At 50.1% G+C, this 9,265-nt stretch overlaps 1 pseudogene; it reads right to left on the bottom strand.

The window, feature by feature from the left end:
• Positions 1-9,265, bottom strand: part of LOC103589887 — a 50,729-nt pseudogene that overhangs the window by 37,457 nt on the left and 4,007 nt on the right.

Below are 9,265 nucleotides of genomic sequence, written 5' to 3'. Positions count from 1 at the left end.
CCACCAGGACCTTCACCAAATGTGTTCCCTGGACTTTGGACTTCCCAGACTCTGAAACTATAAGCAATAAATTTTGTTTTCTTGTAAACTACCTAGTTCCAGGTATTTTATTATAAGCAACAGAAATGGACTTATACACTTCCCATTCCTCCCTCCCCTTAACCCCAGGCAACCACTAATCTACTTTCTGTCTCTATGGATTTGCCTATTCTGGACATTTCATATAAGTGGACTCAATATGTGGTCCTTTGTGTTTGGCTTCTTGTACTTAGTGTGATGTTTTCCAGGTTGATCCCTGTTGTAGCATGTGTCAGTACTTCATTCTTTTTTGTGCCTGCATAATATTCCACTCTGTGATAGACCACTTTTTGCTTATACATTCATCATCAGCTTGTAGTCTTAACTGTGGCCCCGGGGGGCATCCTCAAGATTAAGCAGACATGAACACATTTACCTTTGGCTTGGTAAAATAATAATAGCCCTTGGTAATAAGGTGGCCAATTGTATCCATAGGCACCAGGACAGAAGGAAGCCCTGCCCAAGGTAAGGGTCCGCACTGGCCTTTCTCTCCATCTTTTCACTCTTCCCCTCTTGGCTTCCCAAACACAGGCTACAATCACAGCCAAACAAAGGCCACCACTTGCTTTGGATGTGGCCCTAGTTCCTACTGAAATCCCTTTCTCCATAAAACCCAGAAAAATGGAGCTGGGGGATCTGCTCGCTGGGGGCTGAGGACCCCTCATTACATGAAGGCCAAAGCCTGGAGCCCTGGCCTTGCCTGAGCCCAGGTAGCCATGCTGTGTGGGCCATGAGCCACAGGCCACCCGCTCCCTCTGAGAGAGACCCAGCAGAAGGGGTGGAAACAGAACCAGGGCCTATGTCCCATCTGTTCAGGCTTCCTGCCAAAACGCCCCTTTGTCTTGGGAGTTGAAAGCGCTGTTTTGCGTTTGGCCACAAGGGGGAGCCAGTGTACACAACTCGGGCGGAAGCCACTTAACGGGAAAAACCAGTATGGATTTCAAACTGTGTTCATTACATGCAGGACACTGTCCTAAGCCTTTTATCTGCAGTAGTCCATCTCATCTTCACAGCCCTATGAAGAAGGGGCTTTGATTGGCCTCATGTCATTTATGAAGAAACTATAGCACAGAGAGGTTTGGTGACTCGCCTGAGGTTACACAGCCAGAGGGGCCGGCAGTGGGCAATCTGACTCCAGAGAAGGTGCCATCACCACTCTGCCTCCTGACTCCCGAGTGCCAGCACTGTGGCTGGAACTCACTCGCCTGCAGCAGGAGTGGGGAAGGAATCTGATGGTTCCCCGCCACCTGCTGCCACCATGCTCCGGCCACGTAGAACTGAACTGTTCACCATCCTCCTCATCCCGGTAACATGCTACCTCCACTCCTCTGCACCAGCTGGCCCCTCTGCCTGGAATGCCTTTCCCCCTCACCTGCATTTGGCAATCAACTTTTCATTTTCAGGCCCTTCCCTAATGTCACCTCCTTTGTGAAGGCCTCCTCACCCCTCACAGATCAGCTCCCCAGCCTCTGGGCTCCTCTGCATCCTGTATACACATCTGCCTCCCACCAGACTCAGGCTTCTCCCAACTGTGGCCCAGGCAGCTCCTCCCCAAGACCCCAGAACCCAGCCAGGGTCAGGCAGACTGTGCCCCACAGTAAGAAATACATTTTACCTTGGAATACTCACAAAACTCAGTATGTGTATGAAACTTGAGTAAAACGAAAGGAAGTTTCACAGACCCACACTCACCCTTGCTACCTGCAATGCACTGCCAGATCTACTAATTTTATTCCATTCTATTTTATTTTATACTACTCAATTCTGTTCTTCTTTGTCTTTTTCTCTTCCACTGTTACTGCCAGATCTACTAATTTTATTCCATTCTATTTTATTTTATACTACTCAATTCTGTTCTTTGTCTTTTTCTCTTCCACTGTTTTTTTTTTTTTTACAATGCTAGTCTTGATGGACTCACTAAATTGATTTGCCACCTGAGTGGGCCACAACCCACCATTTGAAAAAAAACCCAGTCTAGATTACTCTTAGATCCTTTCTGCCCTCCAGCTGCCACCTCTCCTCTACCCCACACCACCATACCTTTCCCTGGCTAACTACTTCCTTAAGGACTGGCCAGTGTCACCTCCTCCAGGAAGTCTCCTCAGATCACCCAGGGGTCAGCACCATGCCTCCTCTGGCTCTTCAGGCCTCTGCTCCCTGGGATGGCCCTGACCTCTGTGTCAGAACCACCTGCTTACACGCCTGTTTCATCACACAGTCATCCCCTGGAGACCAGCCACCAAGTCTGCCCTGCTCGCCACTGCAACCCAGCATTCAGCACAACAGAGGTTGAAAATGCAGGAAGCAATTGATTAATCAACAAATGCGTGAAGGTTATGGCTAACTCCACAGAATTAAGAATGGCTCTGACTCCTTCCAGGGGCTCAGGCACTGCTATTCTCTCATTTCCTTCATCTTACCAGACAACAACCAAGAATGACCTTCGCTCCCAATCCACAACCAGCATTTGAATCAGAGCTCAAAATCCAGCTGCACTGCTTGCCAGCTGTGTAACTTGGGCAAGTTAATTACCTTCTCTAAGCTGCAAAATGGAGACTTCAGCAGGACTGGCTCACAGGGCTGCTATGAGGTTAAATGCAGGGCCATTGTCAAGTGCTCAGGCCAGTGTCTGACACTGAGGAAGCTCCCCATCGGTGGCCATATAAGTTCTAGGCTGCCCACAGGAGGAAAGTGCCTGTACTTACTCTTCAGGCTGCCCATGCTGCTGAGCTGCTTCAGGACCTCTGTGGCACCCTGCTCCCTGGGTCCCAGAGAGGTCACCAGCCCACTGGCAGCCCGTGTATCCTGAAAGCTGTGGCCAGCTGCTGGGCTGTGGCCTCCCAGATGTCCTGGTAGGAGGACATGATGGCCGAGCGAGCCCAGCCAAAGTGTCTCATGATGGACAGCAGCACGTGGGCAGCAGAAGGCAAGGTGGGCACCAATTCACTTCCTCCCTCTGGAGCCCGGCACACCCAGGAGAAGAGAGTCTTGCCCCAGCTCTGGGACAGTAGGGCTGCCGCTGAGCAGTAAGCAGGATTGACAGGGCCCACAAAAGCAGCAACAGTGTTCTTGTGGGCCAGGAATGTGGCCAGGGCATGTGGGGCGTCACAGCCTGAAGGGAGGACCACAGAAGCCAGCCATGAGCCCGGCAGCAGCAAGGAGTCCTGGTTGGCTTGGTCCACAGCCAGCTGGGCAACCACACTGGGGAGAGCTTGGGCAAAGATGGGGTCACAGTCCCAGGGGCCCAGCACCCCCAGGGTGAAGGCCTCTGTGCTACAGGCCAGATAGGGGAAGGAGCCAGCCCACAGGAGGGCACCCCAAAGCCCACAAAGAGAAGTGGCAGGGAAGGAGCTCTCCATGGATGACAGAACATGGACCCCAGGGGCCCTGGCAGTGCAGGCAGGTGTCTTCCTGAATGGCAGTGTCCAGTACCACTCTTCAGGGTACAAGGCCCCCTGCAGTCCTGGGAAAGGGGGATAAAGGTGGGGGTTTTCTTTCTAGAATTTTCTGTCAGCACTTTCTGTGTGATTGTGAGGCAGACATCCCCTCGCAGAACCTCTGTCTCCTCACTGGTAAAATGAGGGACTTGGACCCATCATGTCCAAGAACCACGCCTAGCTTCGGGGGCCTACCATCCGCCCCGGAACTGGCTCACAGCCCTGTGAAGCCTGCAAAGTCCCGGCTGGAGCTTAGTCTCTCAGTGTGCGGGCTACAGAGTCACAGCTGGCCAGACCCGACTTGCTGTGTACTGCAAGTGACCCTGCAGCAACCTCTGAAGCATTCTGAGCCTCATTCTCCTCCTCTGTAAAATGTGGACAGTAAAACCTCCTCTTTAGAGTTATTGTGATGATTGAATGGCATCACATGAAGCATTTCACACAGTTACTTAGGTGTTCAATAAATCCTAACTTTTTCAACCTATTACTATTATTTTCTCCTTTACTCATCCCCCAAGGTGGGCCAAATTCTCCTGGTGCCCTCCAAGCCTCCTCTCTCCAAGCCCAGCATCATTCCACAGCACTTGACTCTGCTGGACTCGATGGGCCCTAGTGGCATAAGCACAAACCAGGTAAGGGTAGCTCTGCCATTGTGTGTGCTGGTGGGGAGCTGTGGCTAAAGGGTTTATAATGCACAACCCATCTCTGATCTCCCTCACAGATGTGCTCAAAGAGGCCTTTCTATCCCCATTGCACACATGAGGAAACTAAGGGGACAGAGCATGGAGTTAGTAGAAAGATAGGATTTGACTCATGTCTGTTCAGCTCACCCCCTACCCTGCACATGACCTCCTTGACCAGGACATCTGGACTGTGACATTCCCTACTTCATCTCATCCTTCATGTGCATCCGGAGGCCCTGGAACTCCTGCTTGGCCTCTGCCTGCATCCTGTCTGTGCCCGTTCTCCACCCACAGGACTCAGCCATCTTTCTCCCACACCGTGTATGCAGCCAGTGGTCTACCACTGTGGGTGCCCCAGGAAGGAATAACATCCAATCTTGCCCTTAAGAAACTGGTAGGCTACTGGGGAGGCAGGTCCCAGCCAAGAAAAAAGCTGGCCGCCAATGCAGACAGTGGGCAGAAGGACCAGTGGGGAGGTCCTGTTGGCTGAGGAGGGGCTCATGGTGGGCTTCCCAGAGGAGGCAGAGCGAGGACCAACCTGGCACTTGGAAGTGTAGATCAGGAGAGTAAAAGGATGCCCTCTAAATGTTAGCAGCAAAGGTCTGTGTAGAGTAGCTCCTTACAAATTACATCACTAGAAGGGCCTTGTGATCACATAAAGGAATAAATCCCAAATTTATCACTCACTAGCCTCAGTTTCCTCCTCCGTAAAATGGAGAGGAGAGTAGCTACCTGATAGAGTTGTGAAAACAAAAACATGTAGAGTACGACGGGGGTTGAGTGAGTAGGCACTTCCTAAACGGAAAAGGCATCATCATTGCCACCACCACTGTCATCACCATCTTTAGGTCTTTGAGGGAGGCAGGTGCACCGTGGTGTAAAGACAGCCAGACAGAGAGGTGGGAGGCCTGAATTATAGCCCCAGTCCTGCCCCTTCCCCACTCTAGGCTTCAGCATCCCCATCTATAAAAGTATTTAGTTTGCAGTCCCTGCTGATCTGCGATGCTATGGTTCTCCCAGCTCATGACTCGGTGACTTGGATAGAGCTGCTCTTCTGCCAGCCTCTGAGGGCCGCCCCCCCCCCGGTCTTCTGCTGTGGTGCTCAAAGTGGTCTCCTGGCAGCCAGGATGAGTTCCATCCCACCCCTTGAGATGAATACCTCAGAGCAGCTGGGAAAATCCTGCACTTGCAAAGAGATGATCATCTCCAGGTGGGAACAGTCACATGCTGCTGCTAACAACGACAGCCACCTCTCCTCTCAGTTTGTACTTTCCAAAGGACCTGTGATCTGATGCTTTGCCTGGTCCTTCCAGAGGCCCTGAGACTTTTTAACCCCCTTCTCAGAGGAGGAAACTGTGACTCTGGGTTGGACAGCAATTTGTGCAATGTCTCACCAAAAGTTAGAACTGAATTAAGACCAGAGCTTGGCTTCCTGCCTCCTAGCCATCTCTGTTTATTGACACATGGGACATCAGAGCTAAAGGATCCTTGGAGATATAAGCATCTGAACCAACTCCTCTGTGTACAGATGGGAAAACTGAGGCACAGAAAGGGGTGTGGGCTTCCCTTGTCCCACAAAGCAGCAGTAGGCCCCCTAGCCTGAGGCCCTGCTGGTCGCTCTCAGTGCCCCAAGAATTCTGCAGCTGACAACCTGCAGGCACCCATGGAGAGTTCTAGCCCTTAGCGGGCCAGTGTTGGGCCCAGGCAGGAGCCAGCTTTCACCTCTAGCTCTGCCGCTGATTTGTGGGACAAAGTCCTCACACCATTCTGTGCCTCAGTTTTCCCAACTGTATAGGGAGAGCTTGGTTTGGATGTTTAGGTCTCCAGAGATCCTTCAGCTCTGATGCTCTGTGTGTCAATAAAAATCAGGAAACAGATGATTTTTGTCACACAGCTGGCCACGTCCCGTCTCCCAACCTTTCCCCCAAGAGTGTGCGAGCCTCCAGTGCCTCCACCTCTGGGCACAATAGATTCATGTGCCACCCTCCTTGGGGGAGACTATTTGTATTTTTAGACTCAGGGAGGTGGGCCTTGAGAAATAGCCACAGATTGCTTGGCTCATAGAGCCAAACTCATGGAGTTAGTCCACCCCCTAATACCATAACCCAAAAAGATGAAGATGACTTTAGCTGTATTACCCAAAGAATGACAGAATAGAGAAGGTGATAGGAGCCCAGAAAAGGGGGATGGGGGATTCCTGTCCTAGTCAGGGCCCCTTCAGCACCTGCAGTCACAGGCCACCCTCCTGAGCCCCACCCTGGCCCTCTTGCTTTCCTTCAGGGCAAGCTCCCCGCAGACTTCCCTGCCATCTGCTCGATTGGAGCTGACTCATGCCTCCTCACAGATCTTACACTTCCTGTGCCGAGTCCTCAGATGTCAAGCTCTCAGAGCGGTCTCTGGCCTGGGGGCTCCCATTCCTGCCACAGCCTGCACCAGCACCGTTCCTGCTGTCTGTCAGCCTCTGAAACCCCTGCCTGGGGAGTGCCTCATATATGGCTCATTCCTCTCTGACCTTGGGGACCTGGAGAAGCCACTTGGGAAATTAGATCTGTTCAGACCCCAGGGCTCTGGAGAGCCACATGCAGAAAGGAAGGAGGGAATGAGGAGAGAGGGACTGACAGAGGGAGACAGAGGATGTCTTCAGCACTACGGACAGCTCCGACCTGGCTGGGGCTCACAGGAGGAAGGAAGGATGGGCAAGCTCTAAAGACAGCAGCATCACTGAGCACCCAACGTGTGCCAGTCCCTGCGCTGGGCACTACTCACACAAGCCTCTGGGACAGGTATTATCATTATTCTCACTTTATAGATAAAGAAACTATGGCCCAGAGAGGTTGGGTAATTAGACCAAAGGCAAGGAGCTAGTAAGTGGCAGGGCTGCTGAAGATCCAGGCTTCTGCTGATCAAGCCACACTGAGCCTTTGAGAATCAGAATGGCAATTTTTCTATCTTCCCTTTTGGGGTGGATGCTTATGTGGACATAGAGCCCTCAGTCCAGTGGACATGCAGCCCTCCCTCCTCCGCCTGCTCTCTCCTAGGTGAAACTGATGTGTACTAAGTGTATTAAGTATCCACTCTGTGCTGGGGATCATACACACCCCATCTCATTTCACCTTTACAACAACCTTGTCAAGTGGGTGCTGTGTTTTGCTTTTTTCACATCACATTATTTATTCCAAAAAACGTTTACTGAACACCCACTTCATGGTCCTGACGAAGGGTGAGCAGAGCTGCCTCCTTTCCTTCCCTCCACCCCTCATCTCCCACCCTAATTCCTGTCGTCTCCCTCCCACTCCCCTCCATGTTTCAGGCACTGGTCTAGACACTTGAGCCACATCCACAAATGAAAAAGAAAAAGAAGGGAGGTGTGAATCAACAAACAATAAACATGATAAGCAAGTAGATTCATTTTTAGTGTTAGAAAGTGATAGGTGCTATAAAAAAAGAAAAGAAGGGTAAATGCCATATTATAATTCAATATAGGGCCGGCCCGTGGCTCACTCGGTAGAGTGCGGTGCTGATAACACCAAGGCCACGGGTTCGGATCCCACATAGGGATGGCCGGTTCGCTCACTGGCTGAGCGTGGTGCTGACAACACCAAGTCAAGGGTTAAGATCCCCTTACCGGTCATCTTTAAAAATAAATAAATAAATAATAATAATAATAATTCAGTATAAGTGTTTTCCATATTGCTGCACAACGTTTATAATTTCAGTGGTAAAGGAACACATTGAGTGGATGTAGTAATTACCTTTGGCTGGATATTTTTCTTTAGCTCTAACCTTGTTCTGGAAGGACTTTAGGGCCCCTGCTGATGTGCTAGACACACGCCTGTCTGCTCTCAGATCCATTCCCTGACCTTCCCAGACTGACCGGCCTCCCAGGGGCTGACCCTGAAAACTTCACTTCCCAGCACACCTTGCCACTGGCTTTGGCTGGATTCATTCATTAGGAGGACTCACAGGAGATAGGAGGACAGGAGAAAGGGGAAAGCCAGAGAATTTCTCTCCTTTTCTCTGTGTTTTGTGTCCGAAAAGACAGACACTGTCCCAGCAATGGCTGTGTCTCCTCTCTGGTTCTGGCCTCTTCAGATTTCCCTCCCTATGTGGCCCTAATTTCTAGGCTCTGGTGCCACCACCTCCTTCTTTCCTCCTTTGTCCCTCCACCCTGGGGTGGCAGAGGCTTCCTGCTGTTGCCAATCCCTGAACTGCTTCATATCCCAACCCCTTTGGAATCACTGCCCCACTCTAATTCCCGACAACTGGATACTGGAGGCCTCTGTCTTCCAGAGCACACCCTGACCAATGCACTATATGTCTGTGTTGTTTGCAACTTTTCCCTGTTATGAATCAGTCTATAATGAATATCATGGTTTTGTCAACTTTTGATTCTTTTTCTTATAATAAACCCTCAGAAATAATCATACTGGTTCAAAGAGTATGAACATTTTTAAGGCTCTTGTTACATATTGCTTTATATTACAAGGCCCCAAAATGTATTAGGTCAGGATATTCTTTAAATAATTGGAGACATTTGAATATGGACTGAACATTAGCTGATACAAGATTATTCTTAATTTTATTGGGTATGATAATGGCAACATAGTCATGTATGAAATCGACCATTTTTAAAAATGTGTGTACTGAAATATGTAGGGGGAAATGACGTGATGTCTGGGGTTTGTTTTGAAATTATACCAAAAAAAAGGGAGGGAAAAATGAAGAATGGAAAAATCTAAATATTTGACTCTAGGCCATGAGTGTACTTGGGTTCAATATACTACTCTTCCTATTTTTGTGTATACTTGAAAACTTTCATAAGTAAAAAAAAGGTAATGCTATACTTTAATTAAAAAAGTAATGCTAAGGGCCGGCCCGGTGGCGCACTGGATAGTGCGCCGCTTGGGAAGCGCGGCGGCGCTCCCACCCGAGGGTTCGGGTCCCACATGCAGACCGGTTCCCGCTCACTGGCTGAGCGAGGCACGGGAGCAACACTGAGGGTTGCGATCCGTTGCCGGACACGGAAAAAAGACAAAAAGACAAAAAAAAAAAAAAAAAAAAAAAAAA

Source organism: Galeopterus variegatus, unplaced genomic scaffold (genome assembly GCF_000696425.1).
Source record: "Galeopterus variegatus unplaced genomic scaffold, G_variegatus-3.0.2 Scaffold736, whole genome shotgun sequence".
NCBI lineage: Eukaryota > Metazoa > Chordata > Mammalia > Dermoptera > Cynocephalidae > Galeopterus > Galeopterus variegatus.
The sequence above is the reverse complement of the archived record's forward strand: the minus strand, read 5'-3'. Positions and strand labels throughout refer to the sequence as shown.